Source organism: Myxine glutinosa, chromosome 1 (genome assembly GCF_964187855.1).
Source record: "Myxine glutinosa chromosome 1, kmMyxGlut1.1, whole genome shotgun sequence".
NCBI lineage: Eukaryota > Metazoa > Chordata > Myxini > Myxiniformes > Myxinidae > Myxine > Myxine glutinosa.
This window is the reverse complement of record NC_136261.1, coordinates 70956744-70979807: the sequence shown is the minus strand read 5'-3', so window position 1 is coordinate 70979807 and position 23064 is coordinate 70956744. Positions and strand designations below refer to the sequence as shown.

The window sequence follows — 23064 nt, the reverse complement described above, 5'->3', positions numbered from 1 at the left end:
GAAGAAGGGAACGAAAGAAGGAGAGCAGGTGAACGAAGTGGAAATGAAAAATGTAAGGGTCAGAGGGCATGGGATAAGGGAGAGAAAGTGAGTGAAGAATGAAAAGTGAACTGATCTTCACAGGGTTGAGAGCACAAACTGACGTTCCTGATCGGCGTTAGTGACGTAATTTCCGGCGCGTCCGCGCCCCGCGGCGGTGCTGCGGACAGAGCCGGGGAATGGAGCCGGGACCATTTGCGGGAGGGATGGACATCGTGAAAGTGGAACCAGATTCATGGGACACGGAACCTGCACCGACCGAACAACCAGGTGGGACGATGAGCAGCGAGACCCCGATGTGTCACGCACCATATCGCATTCGGTTGGTTAAACTGTTTCACTTGTCGGGCGCACGGACGTTCGTACGTGGGTGGTGGAGTCGCCCCGCGTGGCGCACGAGTAACCCTAACCCCTTTATTACCATCAAAGGAAAACGAGGAAACTTGGATTTAGGAGGGGGACGTTTGGACCATTGTGCGTGTGCTTTATCCGCGCTCCATTAATTTCATCTATCAGTTTATGGTGCGAACCCAATCTTGACCATTCACGGAATTTCACTTGGACGGTTGGGTGGGGAGGTTAACAGTGTGGCGGGCACAGGGATATCACCAGGTATATTAATCTATCGATATATGAGGGAAAATTATGCGCCAAGACCAGGAATCGAACATAGGTCCTCGTACCAGTGCTCCAACATCTGAGCTATCTGTGTGACCCCAAACCAAGCATGACATATTCCCACATATAATTGCCACTCTTTCCGTCAATGCCTCCGGGACGCATCGCCGCTAACCATAGGAGCAACAACGACCTGAACACGAGAGGGTCTTCCCCCAGTGGTGGGACAAAGGTTCACCAGAGGATCTGGGTTGATTCCCTGTCTGGGCACGTAATTTTCCCACATATTTATTGATTGGTTGTCTCGAATCCTGTTCATATATATATATATATAATATTATATATAATATTATATATAATATTATATATATATATATATATATATATATATATATATATATATATATATATATATATATATATATATACACACTAGCAGAAGTACCCGGCATTGCCAGGCAGGGGAGGGGAGCGAAGGGGAGGGGGGGGAGGGAAGGGAAGGGGAGGGGGGGAGGGGGTGAGGGGGGGGGGAGGGGGAGGGATGGGAGAGGAGAGGGGTGGGAGGGGGGAGAGGAGAGGGGGGAGGGGGAGGGGTGGAGGGGGGGGGGGAGGGGTGGAGGGGGAGGGGAGGGGGAGGGGTGGAGGGGGGAGGGGAGGGGGAGGGGGGAGGGCGCACGAATCATCGAATCAGCACGCTGCTCTGCCACCGATTCAGATTCCGTGTATAATATTCCTCACTGAAAAAACATATGGATCTAAAGATGAAAGAAAAAAAAACCTATGTGGTGTGAATGGCAATGCTCCTCGCTGAAATGTGAAAAAACGCAATCGCGCGGCAAGGAACATCACGTGATCGCTCTGAGCGAACGATTGCAACTCTGCGTCATGTCGTGGGCGTGGCCAACGTGGCCTCATGGTCCCAGGTGATTGGCTAACTCGAGCTCGAGAGAGCCATAATGCGCTACGTTATGGCAAAAAATATGGATCTAAAGATGAAAGAAAAAAAAACCTATGTGGTGTGAATGGCAATGTTCCTCGCTGAAATGTGAAAAAAGGCAATCGCTTTTCGCTCTGAAATACATGCGAACGCATAACTGAGTTAATGGCGGCAAGGAACATCACGTGATCGCTCTGAGCGAATCAGCGCGCTGCTCTGCCATTCCGGTCATAATAATCCTCGCTGAAATGCGCTGAGGTAAAAATATGATAAAAAAAATATTATGAAATAAATTTTTAGGTCGGCCATGTTCTTCCCAGGCTCAATGGCCATGTTTGTGCCAAATATCAAGTATGTGAGCCTCTCCGTTTAGGAGTCTATTGGTAACATTACACACACACACACACACACACACAAACTGTTTTATTTATATATGTATATATATATATATATATATATATATATATATATATATATATATATATATATATATATATATATATATATATATATATATATATATATATATATATATATATATATATATATATATATATATATATATATATATATATATATATATATATATATATATATATATATATATATATATATATATATATATATATATATATATATATATATATATCTGCAGTGTCTGTGTTGTCTTGTGTTGTCCTGTGTTGTCACTGAACTACTCCCTCAAACTTTTGTGAAATCGTACTAAACTTCTGGTATGCACCTACCTCTCCCGTGTGTATGGCCTAAGGGTATTCTTTTTGAAAAATGTTGAAAAAAATTTTGGCGGGGGAATTTGTTTAAAAACTTTTTTTTTAAACTTAAATCTTCAACTTCAATTTTTTATAAAATGTAATATCACGAATATTACAAATATATTTGTGCAAAATAATTGTTTGTATCATGATTGGTGTAAACCATGACAATACAGCAACTCAGGTACAGTCATCCATATAAATGTCGACATATATGGGCAGTGTCTGTGTTGTCACTGAACTACTCCCACAAACTTTTGTTTCTGTGGTTGTGAAGTGTTTTTAATAACTTGGCTGTGAGGTGTTTTCAATCACGTGGTGGTGAGGTGTTTTCAATCACGTGGTGGTGAGGTGTTTTAAATTATGTGGTGGTGAGGTGTTTTTAATTATATGGTGCTGAGGTGTTTTGAATTACTTGGTGGTGATGAGGCGTTTTGAATTACATGGTGGTGAGGTGTTTTGAATTACTTCATGGTGAGGTGTTTTGAATTACTTGGTGGTGAGGTGTTTTAAATTACGTGGTGGTGAGGTGTTTTGAATAATATGGTGCTGAGGTGTCTGGAATTACGTGGTGGTGATGAGGCGTTTTCAATTATGTGGTGGTGAGATGTTTTGAATTACTTGGTGGTGAAGTGTTTTGAATTACATGGTAGTGAGGTGTTTTGAATTACATGGTAGTGAGGTGTTTTGAATTACATGGTGGTGAGCTGTTTTGAATTATGTGGTGGTGAGGTGTTTTGAATTATGTGGTGGTGAGGTGTTTTGAATTACTTGGTGGTGAGGTGTTTTGAATTACATGGTAGTGAGGTGTTTTTAATTACATGGTGGTGAGCTGTTTTGAATTATGTGGTGGTGAGGTGTTTTTAATGATGTGGTGGTGAGCTGTTTTGAATTATGTGGTGGTGAGCTGTTTTGAATTATGTGGTGGTGAGGTGTTTTTAATTATGTGGTGGTGAGCTGTTTTGAATTATGTGGCGGTGAGGTGTTTTGAATTATGTGGTGGTGAGGTGTTTTGAATTACGTGTGGTGAGGTGTTTTGAATTACGTGGTGGTGAGGTGTTTTGAATTACGTGGTGGTGAGGTGTTTTGAATTACGTGGTGGTGAGGTGTTTTGAATTACGTGGTGGTGAGGTGTTTTGAATTACGTGATGGTGAGGTGTTTTGAATTACGTTGTGGTGAGGTGTTTTGAATTACGTTGTGGTGAGGTGTTTTGAATGACGTTGTGGTGAGGTGTTTTGAATGACGTTGTGGTGAGGTGTTTTGAATGACGTTGTGGTGAGGTGTTTTGAATTACGTGGTGGTGAGGTGTTTTGAATTACGTGGTGGTGAGGTGTTTTGAATTACGTGTGGTGAGGTGTTTTGAATTACGTGGTGGTGAGGTGTTTTGAATTACGTGGTGGTGAGGTGTTTTGAATTACGTGGTGGTGAGGTGTTTTGAATTACGTGGTGGTGAGGTGTTTTGAATTACGTTGTGGTGAGGTGTTTTGAATGACGTTGTGGTGAGGTGTTTTGAATGACGTTGTGGTGAGGTGTTTTGAATGACGTTGTGGTGAGGTGTTTTGAATTACGTTGTGGTGAGGTGTTTTGAATTACGTGGTGGTGAGGTGTTTTGAATGACGTTGTGGTGAGGTGTTTTGAATTACGTTGTGGTGAGGTGTTTTGAATTACGTGGTGGTGAGGTGTTTTGAATTACGTGGTGGTGAGGTGTTTTGAATTACGTGGTGGTGAGGTGTTTTGAATTACGTGTGGTGAGGTGTTTTGAATTACGTGGTGGTGAGGTGTTTTGAATTACGTGTGGTGAGGTGTTTTGAATTACGTGGTGGTGAGGTGTTTTGAATTACGTGGTGGTGAGGTGTTTTGAATTACATGGTGGTGAGGTGTTTTGAATTACGTGGTGGTGAGGTGTTTTGAATGACGTTGTGGTGAGGTGTTTTGAATTACGTGGTGGTGAGGTGTTTTGAATTACGTGGTGGTGAGGTGTTTTGAATTACATGGTGGTGAGGTGTTTTGAATTACGTGGTGGTGAGGTGTTTTGAATGACGTTGTGGTGAGGTGTTTTGAATTACGTGTGGTGAGGTGTTTTGAATGACGTTGTGGTGAGGTGTTTTGAATTACGTGGTGGTGAGGTGTTTTGAATTACGTGGTGGTGAGGTGTTTTGAATTACGTGGTGGTGAGGTGTTTTGAATTACGTGTGGTGAGGTGTTTTGAATTACGTGGTGGTGAGGTGTTTTGAATTACGTGGTGGTGAGGTGTTTTGAATTACATGGTGGTGAGGTGTTTTGAATTACGTGTGGTGAGGTGTTTTGAATTACGTTGTGGTGAGGTGGAATCGTCCCAAACTTCCAGTCTGCACCTACCCCTCCTGTATGTATGTGCTGAGGGGTTCTTTCTTGGGTTTTTTTTTTTCTTCAACTTAAATCTTCAACCTAAATTGCCTATAAAAATGTAATATCACAAACACAACAAATACTTTTGTGCAAAATAATTGTTTGTACTATGATTGGTGTAAATGCTGACAACACAGCAACTCAGGTACTCGTCAGGTTCAGTTTGTTCAGATTGAAAGTTTCGTTGGATTTTTGGGGGATTTGGAAAACGATATATTTTTGGAAACTATATTGTATAGTCAGTCAGAAAACCAATGTTGCTATTTGCACAGACTCCTGTATGGCGGCCATCTTGGATTTTCAAAATTGCCGCCGTAGAACTAATTTTTCTCAATATCTCAGCTTCTAAATAACATAGAGCTTTGATTCTAACGGCTAAACATACATTTTCAAGGGCCCCGAATCCAATGGTAACAAGTTCGATAAGCTAGACATGACCATAGAGCTCCTATGTGGCGGCCATCTTGGATTTTTCAAACTGGCCGCCGTAAAACTGATGTAACTCACCTTCTAAAGAGCACAGAGCTTTGATTCATCATTGAGTAAAGTCATCATCATCCTCATCATCGCTTTCGTTCATCACATCTTGAGAGTCCTCATCATTTTGGCACTGGATGTCACACTGACAAAGGTCTGTACAAGCCAAGTTGTTTGTTCTGCAGGAGCATCTAGATGAAGAACAGTCTGTTTTGCACTGACATCTAACCATTTGAATGATGGTCTTGGGGGCTGGAGGCTCCTCAGTTGTGGTTGGTTTCACTTGTCCATCCGTGTCTTTGTAAAAGCCGTTTTGCAGGGGATTCAGCTGAGGATCCTGTTGAGCAATGCTTGCCTGACCCCACACTCTGGCTTGGATATGGACTCTAAGGATGTGCTGCTTGAGAGCTCCAAGAGTAGGAGGAAGCCTGTCACTTTCTGCCATGTGTTTGCAAAAGAGATACCATCGTAGTTCGGGGATGCTGTCGATGTGGATGCCATTTGGAGAGTAAGCAGCGCATACAAAGTTAGCTAGTGTGGACAACATGTCCTCCGTCACTTCAGTTGCATCTGAAAGCATTCGCACGGTGTCTATGACATCTTCACTTGCTTTGAGGTAGATCACATGCATGATCTGGTCCAATGGATACAAACGGGATGTCATTCTTGGTTACTGATAGATTGCCAGCTCCTAGTTCTTCCCAGGTCCTAGGGTGATTGGTTCTTAGGTCATACATGTCTGCGATGTATCGGGGCCAGAGCCGCTTGTATTTGATCCGGTCCATGGCAAAGAATAACTTGCTCAGTTCTTCTCCAGCTTGGAGGTGAAGCACCAGGTCAGCACTCCGTGATGCTGCCACGAATAACAGGATTGTCTCCACCCGATGTAGATAGTTCATCATTGACTTGAACATTGCATTCTTGGATCTCCGTGCTTCCCACTCCTCGAGTGCCGTCACCACCCCCATCAGATGTCAAGACTTGAAGGAGTTTGGTGTTTGCTTGTTTTACAGATTCAGCTTTCGTGCACTTGTTCGTCTCAGCACAGGCCGCTTCTACTCCCTCTGTTGCCTCGAAACACACATCCTTTACTTGTGGGTTGTAGCTTGTCTAAGGTAGTAAGATCTTGTCTAAGGTAGTCTAAGGTAGTGTCTAAGGTAGCTTGTCTAAGCTTCTACACACATCCTCCATTATTTTCCTCAGCTGTACCCTGGGGATCAAACTTATTACTTTAGTAGCTTGTCCACCCGTAAACAGATTTTAAGTTCTCATGAACATTAGGAGTATCTGTGTGTTATTTGGCAGTATGCCACAAAGGCCCACAAAGGGCAAAACACTCGCAGTAGAATAGTATTTCTCATTACAGTCAACACAGTCAGGTTCAGCATGTCCAGATTTTAGATTTCGTTGGATTGTTTTTGGGATTTAGAAAAATCAAAGCTCCATCTTATTTAGAAGATGAGATCCTGAGAAACATCAATTTTACGGCGGCCAGTTTGAAAAATCCAAGATGGCCGCCACATAGGAGCTCTATGGTCATGTCTAGCTTATCGAACTTGTTACCATTGGATTCGGGGCCCTTGAAAATGTATGTTTAGCCGTTAGAATCAAAGCTCTATGTTATTTAGAAGCTGAGATATTGAGAAAAATTAGTTCTACGGCGGCAATTTTGAAAATCCAAGATGGCCGCCATACAGGAGTCTGTGCAAATAGCAACATTGGTTTTCTGACTGACTATACAATATAGTTTCCAAAAATATATAGTTTTCCAAATCCCCCAAAAATTCCAACGAAATTACATAGTGAACCTGACTATACAGTCATTATCCTCAGCTAAAACAAGCCCGTTCCTCAGTAACGACACGTGGTGAGGCGAGCCAAGCTAGTATATATATATACACACCATACACACACATATTTCCGGTCTGAAGGATGTAAGTGATATAAATGGTGTTACGGTCTAAGCCCTAATCCTAATCGGTCGAAAGGGATTTAAGGGGTGCAAAGGCTTAAAGGGTCTTAAAGTTGGTTGGAAGGGTGAAGGGATCTAAAGGTGCCTAAAGTATTGAAAGGGTCTTAAAGGTAGAAGTGGTCTTAAGGATCTTGGGGTTCTTCAGGATATTGGGGTTTTATGGGTCTTTAGGGTCTTCTGGGACTTTTGGGTATTTTGGATATTTTGCATCTTTGGTGTCTTTAAGGGTCTTCAATATATTTTGGGTCTTCAGGGTAGTTTTGGGTCTTTGTGGTATTTTTGGGTCTTTAAAGGGCTTAGAGGTATTTTGGGTCCTCTGAGTCTTTGAGGTATTTTGGGTCTTTGGGGTATTTTGGGTCTTTGTGGTGTTCCAGTTATTTTGGGTCCTCTGGGTGTTTTGAATCTTTAAGGGTCTTCAGGGTATTTTGGGTCTTCGTGGTTTTTCGGTGTCTTGGTGGTCTTAAGGGTCTTCAAAGGTCAAAAGGAGCTCGGCATTCTAAAGGTTCGAAAGGTGTATTCCAACAATATGTAATTAATAGACAGGATGCAACGGCGTTCAAACAGGATGTAATTAATAGATACATAATCAAAGCTTCACGGCTTTACTGGGGTCTTCGGGGTCTTTTTTATCTTTAGGGTCTTTCGGTTATTTTTGGTACTTTGGGTCTTCAGGGTTTTCAGGATCTTTAAGGATCTTCGTGGTCTTTTGGGGTCTCGGTGGTCTTAAGGGTCTTGGGGGACTTCAAGGGTCTTCAAAGGTCTAAGGGATCTCAGCAGTCTAAAGGGTCGAAAGGTATATTCCAACAATGCATAATTAATTAATAGACATACATAATCCCAGCTTGATGGCTGGCTTCACTGACGGCTTCACGGATGGACGGACAAACGTACGGCTTCCCGGACCGTTTTTCGGTTTTACATATGTAGATAATTAATCTATCCATCTACCTTCTATATTATAAAAGGAGCCGTGTCTGTCTGTCTGTTTGTTGTGCTATAACCTGAGAAAGGATTTCAATGGAACCAGTGACGGTGCATTCAGGGAACGTCCAGGAAGGTTTGAGATGCAAGAAAAAGAAAAAAAAAAGGGAAGAAAGGTTTGTGTTCTGGCCCTCATGGCGAAACTGCAAACGCCAGCTTGCAATTTGCGACCGACTCCTCCCACCCCCCCCAGTCCCCTCTCTCTCTCTACCTCCTCTTTCTCCCCATCCGCCTAACTATTCCTGTCAGCTAAGTGAGTGTATTATGGATGGGCTGGCATCTATACACCACCTAATTTTATTTTTTCCCATTAACAACAACCTTTTTTTTCCCAATTAAGCAAAGATTATTACTCCCGTCAGCAAAGCGACGGACGGGTCTTATATGCTTGTATATTGTTACAGACACGACTTTGATGTTAAGGTGGGCCGAGCGGAATGGCCGTCGTGTCCGCACAAATTACCCGATTGTACTCGAACGTTGACGGAGCCGCGCTACGCTGGATCAATAAGGAAAAAGAAGACACACGGCTGGATTATAATGACAGACACCAATGTTTCGATTCTCAATTATATTCGTACGGAAAAGGTTAGATTACAGGGGCTAGAGGTAAAGCACAGAAAAGATGGGCACTTAGACACAGGCTTATCTTAACCCCGGACAGACGACAGGTAAACGGGACAACGGCTGACTCACACGGGGATTGATGGCAAGGAAAGGCAAGTAGCGATGGCTCAAGGTGCACTCTTGGCTCAAGGCAGGGTACAGTCCGGTCCAAAGATGCGGGGAGGTCACAGCGCTCGGAGGGGACGTTCTTTCTCAGGCGGGTCTTTCTCTCTCAGCGATCGCAGGCAACGTTCTTTCTCAGGCGGGGCGCATCTGACTCAGCGCTCGCAGGTACCTCTTTCTCTTCAGCTGGGGGCGCATCTCTCCTCACGTCCGCTAAGTCGCCACGTATATCCGGCGGGGAGTGACACGCCCTCGGCTCGCTAGCGCCGCCCCAGATGGAATCGGTCCGCCCTTCTGATTGGGTGCGGGGGGGGGTTACCAGGCTCCGCCCTTGACGAGGAGCTGACAGCCAGCCCCTCCGTGGTAACCCCGTGGAGCGCGTGGTCAATGGCGCTAATCGAGCCGGTGTGAGGACGCATCCTCCCCCGCGCCACCGCCATCTCCTCTGTTGTTGTTGTAATTGTTGGGGAAGAAGATGGAAGGAGGTATGGGAAAGGTCCTAAACTCACTACTGATGCCATATAAACACATTCTGGTGCAACGAAGAGTCAGAATTAATGGAAACGAGTCCTTAACTGACATAGATTAAGAATAACTAGCAAGATGTCCGAAAGTTGTCTACGTGTGGTGCGGTGGACCTGGGCACGACATTTAATGGGGGAATAAGGGGAAGGTCGGCTCTACTGATTGTTGTTTACAGACAATGGGACTAGGGAATGGGGGATTGGGGAAAGTTGGGGAGTATTGGAGAAATAGGGGAATATTTACAAGCGGATATGGAGGCCAAATTCCATATTCGCAACATTGCACCCTTCTCTACCCTCGGGGCGTCCCGACCCGATAAATTTTTACCTAGTTTAGTGTGGCACTCAGATGTAGTCCCTCTACTATTAACTCTACCCTGAGTGCGACAGTTTTACAGATGTTCACAAATGAGTAAATATGTCCCCCTGCGACGTTGCACCCTTCTCCTCACAGAAACACACCCACACAGGATAACCGAATCCGGAAAGAATTCTCAAACTACACATACAGCCGGTAGGGAGCATTATTTACAAGACTACGCTGCTATTTACACTACGATCCAGGACCTGTTTTTGGAGGAACACATGCAGATGTTATGCATAGAGAGAGAGCGCTTGCCAACATCGATACACCAACCCACGAGTGCTCTGTGGCCGACGGCCTTTAATAACGTGCAGAGCACCCTTCCCGAGCATCAAAAGCACCACCCCACCACCAATCGGTGCAGTCACCATTGTTCATTGGAATAAAAATAAATTCGACAACCCCTAACCCTGCAGGTGTCTCTTGCTCTTCTTGTGGTGCACTTGGTGTTAACTAAAAGTGGTTCACCTGTATGGCATAGGTGCCACGTTGACCCATAGGTCCATCCCCGGGTGGTGCTTGGCCGCAAACGAACTGCGGTCCATTGTGGGTGGCCACAAACATTGCGGTCCATATGGTGTATCGATCCCGGCAGCAAACAGCGAAAGTGCAGGCCCACAACTGCGCAGCCAGCACCTCTCTCTCCTCTCTCTCTACCCCAAAGCCAGATCCTCGGAGGTGGGAGACAAAAGAAGCAGACAAGTGAGTAAGGTGGTAAGGGCGCAAAAGTGCACGCAATACAAGATGATGCACACTGGGGGCACATGGGAACCAGGTGAGACAGGTACGTTCCTATCGTACGCCCCCCCCCCCCACCAGGTAACCTACATGGCCCCTCCCTTACCCCTTACTGCATCCACAAAACACAACACTACCCATAAACATCTACTTTACAAATCAACAAACATCCCTACTGTCTTCCCCGTTCCTCCCATAAACCAAATTCGTCTTCTCTCCCTCCTAACCAATCAAATTTGCCATTTTCAACTGAACATCAAAATTTGCCATCACCAATTCATCATCAGTCCCTCCTAGGGAGGGAGAGATGGAATCACCCCAATGTCTCATCCACGTCGTGATGCGTCTCACAAATCCTCACAACAATTCTTACTTCCTGCAACACAAAACAAAGAAAACACAGGTGTGGAGTCATCATCATCACCTCAGGTAAGTGGCTGCGTATGGTGCGACAGGTTCATCAATCCTAACTATTTCCTAAATGACTTTAACAACTTTACACTACCCGGGGTCTTCCTCCGGCCAAACCATTGGCCCTCTTACACTATGGGTTCTAAAAACCAATTCCCATTGGCCAAACTGTGGTGCTCTTCAATTTGGGGTCTCACTCCCCCGATTCATCTCCCGGTGCCCTCGCACAATTTCTGGGCTGTGGCGTGTACCTCTCCCAGCGGGTCTACCCACCTGCACACCTCCACCACTGCAGTTGCCTCCGAGCTTACCTGCTCCTTGCCCTAACCTAACTACCTGGGGAAGGCCCTCTGGCACTCTCCCCACTCGGTGCCCTCTCTGGCACTGGGCTACCCGGGTCCGTCCTCCGGATCCTCGGGCCCCATCCACAACTCTCCCGGCTCCCAGAGCCCACCTGCGGCCTCACCTGGCCGACATCCTCACAGTGGTGGAGTGCCCAACCAACTACACTCACTAACAGGCTACACGCCCAGCCATTTCCACAACACTAATGCACCCATCCACAACACCATTCTGCAACCGCACCACAGATGCCAATATCCAACCACAATTTACCTGTACCCTCTACCTAACACTTACACTACCTGCCCCGGGTACTCGTGAAAGGGGTCCACTCTTCCCCCATCCACACCTTCGCACCATGCACACCACTCCGTACCACTTACTCCAACTCTCTCCACACACCTGTACTTGCACACCTGTGCTCTCACACTTGGTGCCACCTGCACCCTTCTCTCCCCAAGCGCATTCGCGCTGATCCACACACTCACTACTCATACACTGCTCCACACACCTGTCCAATTGCACACCTGTGCAATCACACCTGTTCCATCCTCACACACACGGCATCATTTCAGCTAACTACTCCCTTCTGAAACTTGCGCTTCCCAGTCGTCCCTTTAAACTATTGCGCTCCCTCGTCATTATCATCCATACTAATCTACCTGCGTCCCCACTACAGGTATCAGTCACTAACTAAACTTAACGTCACCTAATGTCAATCCTCTCTAGATCCCTACACACAATATCCTAACCCACCCGGGCTAGTTTTCACTGCCATACACCCCATAAACTATTGCTCCTTTGCCCCCACATGGGAAGGATGGTGGATTTGCCATCCCACCACATCGGGGGTCTCTCACTACCAATTTCGCACATCAAATTTCGACAAATTAAAAATTTGCCAATCACTACCCATCATCTGCCAATCACTACTGCCAATCCCTTGCCAATCATCAAATTTTGTTTTTCTCTAATTTTGGGTCCAAAACACTAACCTCATCACCCAGTCTACTCACTACTGCCTCTCGGTGCGCCAATTCCTGTCCAAAGCCCGGCTTCGTAAAGCCAAGCAATGGATGCTGGTTGTTTTGTGCCTGCGGCTGGATGCGTCCGGCACTCGGTGCAGGGACGGGGGCTTACCCGGGCCGAGATCCCACGCACCACCTCGGCGTGGAGCCATCCAATTGCCCGATCTCGACCTGCCGGCACGTCTCACCAAAAAGTGGTCGCCATGACGACCCTTTCTATCGGGCTGCCCGCTCCGCCTAGTGGAGCACGGACGCGGCCGTCCCACGCGAGGCCCAGCGTGGATCGCGCACGGCGGTCCTTTCGAACCCGCCGTGGCTCGGATCCCCGCTGGTTCTCGCGGCACGCGAAGCCCGGCACGCACCGAGGGCCCGATTCGGCTATAAGTCGTTCTAAACTCTACCCCGTCTAACGTCGATGCTTCACCTGGACGCTTACACCCCGCAGCCCGTTCCTTGCTCACACAATCAGCCGTGCCCATGCTCCTCGTACCTTTCCTTACACACCCAGGTGCACCCATTCCACTCACAGCCTTGGTCACACACCTGACCACCGAACACTTTGGCACACATTCGTTGGTAGCACACCTCACCAATACACCTCTTCGCGCCCCCTCCTCTGTCACCTCCTCTGTGACAATCACAGGTGTGCTCTCATTCGCACACCCAACCACGTGCCTCACCACCAACTCCAGCGTGCATTCCCACTCACGCTCTACCATTCCAGGTGTACATCCTTCCATCCCAGGTGTACATCCTCGCTCACCTGTCACAACCAACTCACTCTCCTTGTCACTCTCACTACTCTCACCTCCATTCTTGACAGCGCACTCCCCCTTACTCTTGACAGCACACTCTTTCCCCATGCACCTGTCCGTCACACACCTTTCTCGCGCACACTCTCCCGTTACACCCTCTGTAACACTCACCACAGGTGGACACTCTTCCTTACTTCTGACAGCGCACTCTTTCCTCGTGCACCTGTCCGTCACACACCTTTCTCGCGCACACTCCTGCGCACACTCTCCCGTCACACCCTCTGTAACACTCACCACAGGTGGACACTCTTCCTTACTTCTGACAGCGCACTCTTTCCTCATGCACCTGTCCGTCACACACCTTTCTCGCGCACACTCTTGCGCACACTCTCCCGTCACACCCTCTGTAACACTCACCACAGGTGGACACTCTTCCTTACTTCTGACAGCGCACTCTTTCCTCATGCACCTGTCCGTCACACACCTTTCTCGCGCACACTCTTGCGCACACTCTCCCGTCACACCCTCTGTAACACTTACCACACCGCGCTTCCATGTGCTCCCTCGCACACGCGCTACGACCGACTCACTCTCGCCAGCACACTCACTCCTTGGCACGCACTTTTTCCTCACACACCCCAGAGTCGGACTTTCTTGCACACCTCCATTTTCGCACACCAGACCTGTCGCACACTTCACCCACGGCCTCTCACGAACACTCGGGTCCATCTCGACCCCCAAGCTTCTTAAATCCCCTGGCGCATCATACGCACGACCATATTGGTCACCACTTACACCGGGTCCTCTTCCTCTTCGCTTCTCCTCCATCACCTGCGAATCCCTCATCCGGTTAACGAGCACATCACGATCCAAACACAGACTTTGGACCAATTCTTTTATCTCCTCTTTTATCTCTTTGTTATCCCCTCTCCGTCGCTTCTTAATTTCGCTCACCCCTTCTTCCACTTCTTCTAATTTGTGCCTCACCTCTTTTATTCCCCGGTACGTCTCCTCAAGCTCGTCCTCCAAGGCTACCTTGACCGTTTCCATGTGCGTCCTCACCTGCCGGTCCTTCGTCTCCATTACCTCTATCACCTCGTCCAACCTCGTTGTCAGTCCCTCACGTACCATCTGACATTCCCTCTTCGTCGCTACCAAGTCATCTTTTAGTTCTTTCTGTGTCGCCTTTAAACCTCCTAATACCGCAGTGTTCCTTTGAACCTGCTCCACTAACTCCGTTTGTCCCACCGTCAGCTGCTCCACCTCCTGCGTCAGGTCCTCTATGCCCCCTTGTAACTTTACAGTCCCCTTTCTCACCTCCTTCTCCATGTGCTCCTCACAGTGCCTCACCTCCTCGCGCACTCCTCCGACCTCCTCACTCACACCTCTTCTAATCTCCTCTCCCTCTACCCCATTTTTCACTCCCTCTATCTGATTCTCCTGGGCAGCCATTCTATTTTCTACCCCCATTAACCCATTTTTCACCTCCTTTATCCCGTTGTCTAACCCCTCTCCGGTACCCCTCGCTTCGTCCCTCATTACCCCCATCTGGTTTCCCATTACCCCCAATCGCTCACTCCGAGCCCTCGCTTCGTCCCTCATTACCCCCAGTTGGCCCTCCAATCGCTCACTCCGAGCCCTCATTCGGTTCGTTATTTCTTCAATTTGGTTTCCCAATCGCTCACCCTGAGCATCCATCCGGTTTCCCATTCTGTTTTCCATTTCTTCATTATTCTTGTCCATAAGGGCCTTCATTTGCATAAAAAAAAGTTCCAAATTTACCAGCGGCGCTACTTCGGTCGACCAGCGAGGCGCCATTTTGCGCGCTTGCTACCCTCGCTGTTTCGCTCTCCTCACGTGTCTCAATTTGGTCCTGGACCGACCCTGCTTCACTCTCCCCTACCGGACCCCAGCCGTCTTGATCCGCCATAGCGCGACTTTCCAAATTCGAGTTTCGTAACACAAATCCAAATTTTGCTGTTATAATTTCGTCGAGCGCAGTAACCGCGGGACCGCGCTCCGGATCGATTTTGTCGAGCGCAGTACGCGCTCCGAATCGATTTTCCCTCCCAAAATTTGGGCCTAACTAATTTAGTCCCGGGTCCGAATCTCACTCCTCGACACCAATTGTTACTCTAATAGTACAATTGGTGTTCCAAAATTTGGGCTAAATAAATTTAGTCCCAGGTTCGAATCCAACTCCTGACAACCAATTGTTACAGACACGACTTTGATGTTAAGGTGGGCCGAGCGGAATGGCCGTCGTGTCCGCACAAATTACCCGATTGTACTCGAACGTTGACGGAGCCGCGCTACGCTGGATCAATAAGGAAAAAGAAGACACACGGCTGGATTATAATGACAGACACCAATGTTTCGATTCTCAATTATATTCGTACGGAAAAGGTTAGATTACAGGGGCTAGAGGTAAAGCACAGAAAAGATGGGCACTTAGACACAGGCTTATCTTAACCCCGGACAGACGACAGGTAAACGGGACAACGGCTGACTCACACGGGGATTGATGGCAAGGAAAGGCAAGTAGCGATGGCTCAAGGTGCACTCTTGGCTCAAGGCAGGGTACAGTCCGGTCCAAAGATGCGGGGAGGTCACAGCGCTCGGAGGGGACGTTCTTTCTCAGGCGGGTCTTTCTCTCTCAGCGATCGCAGGCAACGTTCTTTCTCAGGCGGGGCGCATCTGACTCAGCGCTCGCAGGTACCTCTTTCTCTTCAGCTGGGGGCGCATCTCTCCTCACGTCCGCTAAGTCGCCACGTATATCCGGCGGGGAGTGACACGCCCTCGGCTCGCTAGCGCCGCCCCAGATGGAATCGGTCCGCCCTTCTGATTGGGTGCGGGGGGGGGGTTACCAGGCTCCGCCCTTGACGAGGAGCTGACAGCCAGCCCCTCCGTGGTAACCCCGTGGAGCGCGTGGTCAATGGCGCTAATCGAGCCGGTGTGAGGACGCATCCTCCCCCGCGCCGCCGCCATCTCCTCTGTTGTTGTTGTAATTGTTGGGGAAGAAGATGGAAGGAGGTATGGGAAAGGTCCTAAACTCACTACTGATGCCATATAATCACATTCTGGTGCAACGAAGAGTCAGAATTAATGGAAACGAGTCCTTAACTGACATAGATTAAGAATAACTAGCAAGATGTCCGAAAGTTGTCTACGTGTGGTGCGGTGGACCTGGGCACGACATTTAATGGGGGAATAACACGGAGGTATATAATAAACCTGGAGAGCCAATGATGGCTGTCGGCTGAAGCTAGCGGAAGTTGCTTGGCGGCCATATTGGGAAGCCGATTGTGTCTGCGTCCGTGTTTGATCTCACAATCAGCTGATCTCACAATTTCTGATTCATTTTGGATGCTTACCGACTGTAAGGAGTCTTATTTGTGAACGCGCTGTTTCAAAATGCCACAGTGTGTTGCATTTGACTGCACAAATACCTCAGGGAAGGCCTCCACATGCACATTTCACAAGTAAGTGACAAACCGCGATCGCGGGTGTTCTGCTTTTTCAGTTTTTGGCGTGGTCACGGTGGTGGGGCTAGGTAATTAAGTTTCAATGAAGTTTCAATGAAGTTTGAACACTGTGTTTGAATTTGATGATGTTAGACCACGCGCAGGGTGTGCAATACGACACAGATCTCTAATATAACTGTATTGTGTATTCACTAGGGCTATGTGAGTATGTCAGACTGATGTCTGATTGACTCATTCATTGATTCAGATTGAAGTATCGAGATTGACTCGTCAGCTCGTGATCATTGTCAAGTGATTTAATTTGTGATGAGCTTAACTTAATTGTTCAGTCTACTACTGTCAGGGTTTCCATGCCCTCCTGTGTCACTCGTGAGCAGAAAGAGCAAATGGGGGTTACTTGTGGAAGGTACGAAAGTCCGACACATGGCAAACATTAGCAGATGAAGTTGTATTTAACTATACATATGAAACTCAAAATATTATTTTGATATGGAGTCGTTTTGACTCGGATGTTTTGACTGCCCTCTGAGGTTTTGACCCGCAACCACATTTTGTGACCACAACGTATTTTGTTTCAAGGTTTCCAAAGGATAAGGACTTGTGCTCCCGATGGACATCTGCCCTGAGAAGGGAGTCCTTCTACCCCACCCCAGGCACCACAGTTCTGTGCAGTGATCACTTCAATGAGAGTGACTTCGACAGGACTGGTCAAACCGTCCGACTGAAGCCGAAGTACTCGAAGTACTCGATGCATGTCACATGCTTAAACTTGCAAGAAACTGTCTTGGATCCATGAAAATGATGGAGGATGGCAACAAAAAAGTCATCGCGTGGAAATACATCCAGGCACTCTTTGATCTGCAGAAGAGGGAAGGCTTGCGTCTGGGAAATAAGCTCTCCCGGAAACACATCGAGTGGAAGAGCAATGTCATGAAGGTGGACACAGCGCTCAGACATTGAGCACTAGTGTGGCAGATGCAATTCGGTTTTGCAGGGACACTTTGCAACTATCAGAATTTCAGGGCAGTGAGGCTACCTGCCAATACATTGAAACATTGGACAAACTGTTTGACATTCTAAATTCTCGCAATCCATTGGCACGAAACTACAAGGCACCACTCATGACATCACGAGAAGGACTTTTCCTGCCATTCCTGGATACTGCCTACAGTTACTTGTCCAACATCAAAAACATGAATGGTCAAGTTATGACCAATACGCGTTTGAAAACCCCCTTCATTGGTTTCATGATCTGCATAGAGAGTGTCACAATTTTGTATTTCACATATGTCAAACCTGCCTCATCTCCCCTGCGATACCTGCTCACGTACAAAATGAGCCAAGACCACATTGAACTTTTCTTTGGAGCGGTCCGCATTGCATGTGGAAGTGGGAATAACCCAACGGCCCGGCAGTTTGTTGCCGCATATAAGCGCCTCTTGATGCGACATGACATCAAGTCTGCAAGTGGGTTGCCCTTTGTCTGATATGGCGAGTTCACCAACACTTCATGTAAATATTTAAACTGTAAAAGATGTGTTGCATGAGATGTCTATATCTCCGCTCCATTATTCATGTAACAATTACCATGTCCTGTTGAACGTTCCATTGCAACATGTAAGTCTTGTATGTTATGAATAGCAAAAACTTCCGAAACCCAAGAATTGTGTGGGTTAACTACATGACAGCGTTTCATGTCATTTATGTGACTGGTTTCTAGCATCTCGGTAATAGAAACATACACATCTTAGTTACAATATAATGACTGAATTAAGTAACATCATATAACATGACAACAAATCAGATCTTTATATTGAGGAACATTATAGAACAAGCCAAAGAATGGCAAACGACGATGTACCTCAATTTTATAGATTTCTAGAAAGCTTTCGACTCCTTTCCCAGAGAAAGTCTGGGTCATAATGAAGAAATACAGCATACCTGGAAAATTAGTGAACCTTGTAAAAGCCCTTTACCAAGACTTTCAATGTGCGGTCGTCGACCAAGGTGAAACAACAGAATGGTTCAAGGTGAAGACAGGAGTTAAACAGGGGTGTAACATGTCAGGATTCTTATTCCTACTAGTGGGTGATTGGGTCATGAGAAGAACGATAAAGAACACCGAGCGGTAATTTTGGGCACTTTTTTTTCAAACAAGCTCTAAACCATTGGATTCCCCAGGAAAAATGCGTCTAGAATCAACTTCAAACTTAATGAACACCATTTCCTTAAAGAACGGGATTCTGAGCCCGAATATCAGTTCAAATATTAGTATTCTATATTAATTAAATAGTCGGCGGTCCTAAAATTCGCTCCAGCTGCATCATCAGTGCGCCACGCCTTTGCTTTGACAGGCTTTGTTTACAAAACAATCGGCTTCCCAATATGGCCGCCAGACTATTTCCGGTGGCTTCACGGCGGCTAATGCTGCGAGGTGGCCAATTGGCTCTCCATATTATATACCTCCGTGGGGAATAAGGGGTAGGTCGGCTCTACTGATTGTTGTTTACAGACAATGGGACTAGGGAATGGGGGATTGGGGAAAGTTGGGGAGTATTGGAGAAATAGGGGAATATTTACAAGCGGATATGGAGGCCAAATTCCATATTCGCAACAATATATATATAAAATGAGCCCTGCAGTTAACTCTTGGGGCCACAAAGCTTTATCCTAAAGGGTTTCTACTGTCATACAACAATACAAATGGTATCGTTTGAAAGCTAATAATCCATTTACTTGGAGCAAAAAATCGTTCCTTTAATCACAAACCTATCTTTTTTTTAAAGCCCGTGCTTCTAGTACTGACGAAGAAAAAGCATGCCTCGAGCTTTAATGTAGTTGTTTCAACTGTAATAATGTAATAATGTATTTATTATTATATGACAGCAGGAACCCCTTAAAAGGACATGGGAGGAGTACACAAAATTCTATATAGTAATATTACTCGAGGCCATAGAAAAATATATAAAAAGTGCATTGAAGGAACACACAAACAAGAACAAAACCAAAAAACTTTTGCTATATTTGCTACTTCGGTTACTCCCCAGAGAACCCTCGCTCTAGCAGGGAAAATGGCCTTATAATGCATGTTGTTGTTGTTGTGGTTACTCCCCAGAGAACAACGTCCCTAATGCCACTTTTGCGATATTTGCCATTGGGCAGACAGCTGCTGGACCCCACCCTCATTTGTCCCTTGACACCACCCACTATGGCACCCAACAAAATAATATGGCCGCCATCTTTGTTTTTTCTGTGGGCCGAAGACATTTTCTTTTTCATTTTCTTTTATGACTGCCACTGGTAACATGTAAACCAGTGCTACCTGCCGCATGGTCGGGTTGTCGGCAACTAAACCGACACCCCTCACTGGCTTCGTCCGTGGGGAGGGTGACTGCGACACCCTGCCAGAACCAAAAACAACGCCTGGCAAAGGCTTGATGACCTCCTTTCGGGAGCCAACGGCCATCAAGTAGATTTTTTTTTTTTTTTTTTTTTGTATACTGAATCGAGGCTCGTGAAAGAGCTAACATTTACTTCACAAACAAATCAACCAGACAAACAAAATATATAAAAAGAGGGAGCGGAAGACAAGATGGGGAGAGAAGGGGAAGCACACAAACACTTGAGAGCACACAACATTTGAGAGCAGGGAGATGTGTGGGAGGGAGAGGGCTTGGGGGGAGGAGGCGTGGGAAGGGGGGGGGGGGGATTGGGAGAAGTATGAAACACAAGGACTTCCAGGACAGAAGTTGGTATTTCAAAAAAGTGGAATTGGGGTGAAATTAGCAGGGGTAGAAAAGATCAAGGTTTTGGATGGGGGAAGATAAGAGATGGTGGTGAACATCTGTTTTAAAGACCTGAAGGGTGGAGTGGGATTGAAGAGAGTGAGGGAGTTTGTTCCAGAGGCGGGAGAAAAGAGGAATGAAAGAGTGAAGGTGAGCAGAGAGTCTTGATTTTGGCAGTTTAACCATAAGAGGGTTGCAGGCAGATCTTGTGTGACCTGTAGGAATATTTGGGGGACAGAGCCCAGAGAGAGCTGGGGGGGCAAGGCCAGAGAGGAGTCGGTAGAAGACGGAAAGACCACCAACCTGCCTGCGGTGAGTGAGTGAGAGACCCTTGGAGTTAGCTTCATCGTGGGAGATTCCAATGATTCTGAATGCTTTGGTTTCAACAGCGTGAAGACGAGCTAGGTGTGAGGCAGGAGCACCAGCCCAGAGGGGAGAGCAGTATTCGATTGAGCTGCGGATGATGGCCTTGTATGTGGTGTGGAGCTCAGGTGTGCCAAGGAAGGAATTCGCACGACGGAGGATGCCCAGTCGGCGACTGTCTTTGGAGGCCAGATTTGAAATGTGGTTTTCCCAGGGAAAGATCATGGCAGATAGTGAGACCCAAAAGCTTGAGTGACAGAACTTCTTGGAGAGGATTATTCAGAAAGTGGCTGGGAGGGTTGTCCAGTCAGTCTTTTCGGAGAGACATCGTAAGAGTGTGAGATTTGTCAGGATTGAAAGACATGTTCCATTTGTTTGCCCAGTCTGATTTTGTCCAGGTCTGCAGAGATTGAGGAGGCTGCAGACTGCCGATCTGAGGGATGAAGAATGGAGCGACAGAGAGTAGAGTCATGAGCAAAGAGAGAGAGAGGATTTTCAAGAGAGTCAGAGAGATCATTCATGAAGACCAGAAAAAGCACAGGGCCCAGAACACTGCCTTGGGGAACTCCAGCCTGAACAGGAAGAGGAGATGAGAGAAACCCATTCAGGGCCACACGTTGACTACGACTAGAGAGGAAGTCCACCAGCCATGCGTGGAGATTTCCATGGATACCAAAAGAGGAGAGTTTGGTGAGCAGAGCGGGGTGCCAGACCGTATCGAAGGCACGTGATATGTCAAGGGAGACAGCTCTAATTTCCTGTTTGGCATTGACGACCTCCATCCATTGTTGAGAAAGCAGAAGCAGCATGTCCACTGTCCAGAGTAGAGTGACCTGGTCTGAAACCAAATTGATGATCAGAGATCAAGCCATTGGAGAAGAGGAAAGATTTCATGTCTGAAGCAATGATGGATTCCATGACTTTGCTGATAATTGGGAGAAGGCTGATTGGTCTGTAGTTGCTAGGATCTGTTTTTGCACCTTTTTGTGCAAAGCGGTGATGTTGGTTGATTTCCAAACAGATGGCAGTTGACCTTGAGCAAAAGAGAGGCTGAAGAGAACAGAGAGAGGGAGTGAAAGAGCGGAAGAACAGGATTTTAGGACCCGTGGGCTGATGCCGTCAGATGGTGTCTCCACACAGAGATGGTGTCTCCTAAAAAAAACACCCATTGGGTAGGAAAATGTATTTTTCTGCCTGGCCTCGTTAACTCCTCCTCCACAGTGGTCCTGTGAAGTGGTTTCCTTGTTTCAGGAGAAGGTAAAGGTTTAGGCAGATTTTTTCTCTTCTTCTTTTTCTCTGCCCTTCACATTTATTGGCTTTTAGCCTTCTTTCGGGCAATTTTCAATAAAAACAAGGTCGAAAGTCTAACAACGGCGTAGCCGGGCTTGTTTGATACTTTATTTGGAGAGGATTGTATGACTTGGGTGGGAATAACACACACACACACACACACACACACACACACACACACACACACACACACACACACACACACACACACACACACACACACACACACACACACACACACACTGTTAGGGAATTAATTTAGCCTTGGAATGATTGACAAACTCAAGAACTAAATTGTCCAAACTGTTCAGAAGACAATCGACTGATTTTTAATGAAACGTGGGAGATCACACTTCAGGTTTACAAGAAGATATTGTCAAAGCAAATAATTCAAGTTAAGAAACACATACACAATTCTCATATACAGTCAGAATTTCAGTACGCAACATCCAACACAGACAAGCCAAAATGAGAATCTCAACAACTTTGCTTTTCCACAGCTGTTTTATAGCTGACTAGCCGAAAGCACCCGGCGTTGCCCGGGTTCTTTTTGAATGAATTTACTACTATAATTCAGCTTTTACTCACGGCCGTAGAAGATTGACTACTATAATTCAGCTCAGCTTTTAATTACGAAATGGGCCCAGCCCAGTCGATGCGGGCCTTGACCGGCCTCGCCACCTTGCCTATAATCTTCCCGGTGCCCGTCCCGACATTTTTGGTTCTTTTTGAATGAATTTACTACTATAATTCAGCTTTTACCCGGGGCCATAGAAGATTGACTACTATAATTCAGCTCAGCTTTTAATTGTGAAATGGGCCCAGCCTGGCCGATGCGGGCCTCGACTGGCCTCGCCACCTAGCCTATAATCTTCCCGGGGCCCATCCCGACATTTTTGGTTCTTTTTGAATGAATTTACTACTATAATTCAGCTCAGCGTTTAATTGCGAAATGGGTCCAGCCTGGCCGATGCGGCCTCGACCGGCCTCGCCACCTAGCCTATAACCTTCCCAGGGCCCATCCCGACATTTTTGGTTCTTTTTGAATGAATTTACTACTATAA

General features: G+C 46.7%; 1 protein-coding gene across 1 annotated transcript in view; it reads left to right on the top strand.

The window, feature by feature from the left end:
• LOC137424841 (uncharacterized) overlaps window positions 1-23064 on the top strand; it is a 34232-nt gene continuing 11168 nt past the window's right edge. The window contains exon 1 of the mRNA XM_068112704.2: window positions 1-309. The gene's annotated coding sequence lies outside the window, so the exon portion shown is untranslated. The remainder of the gene's footprint in view (window positions 310-23064) is intronic.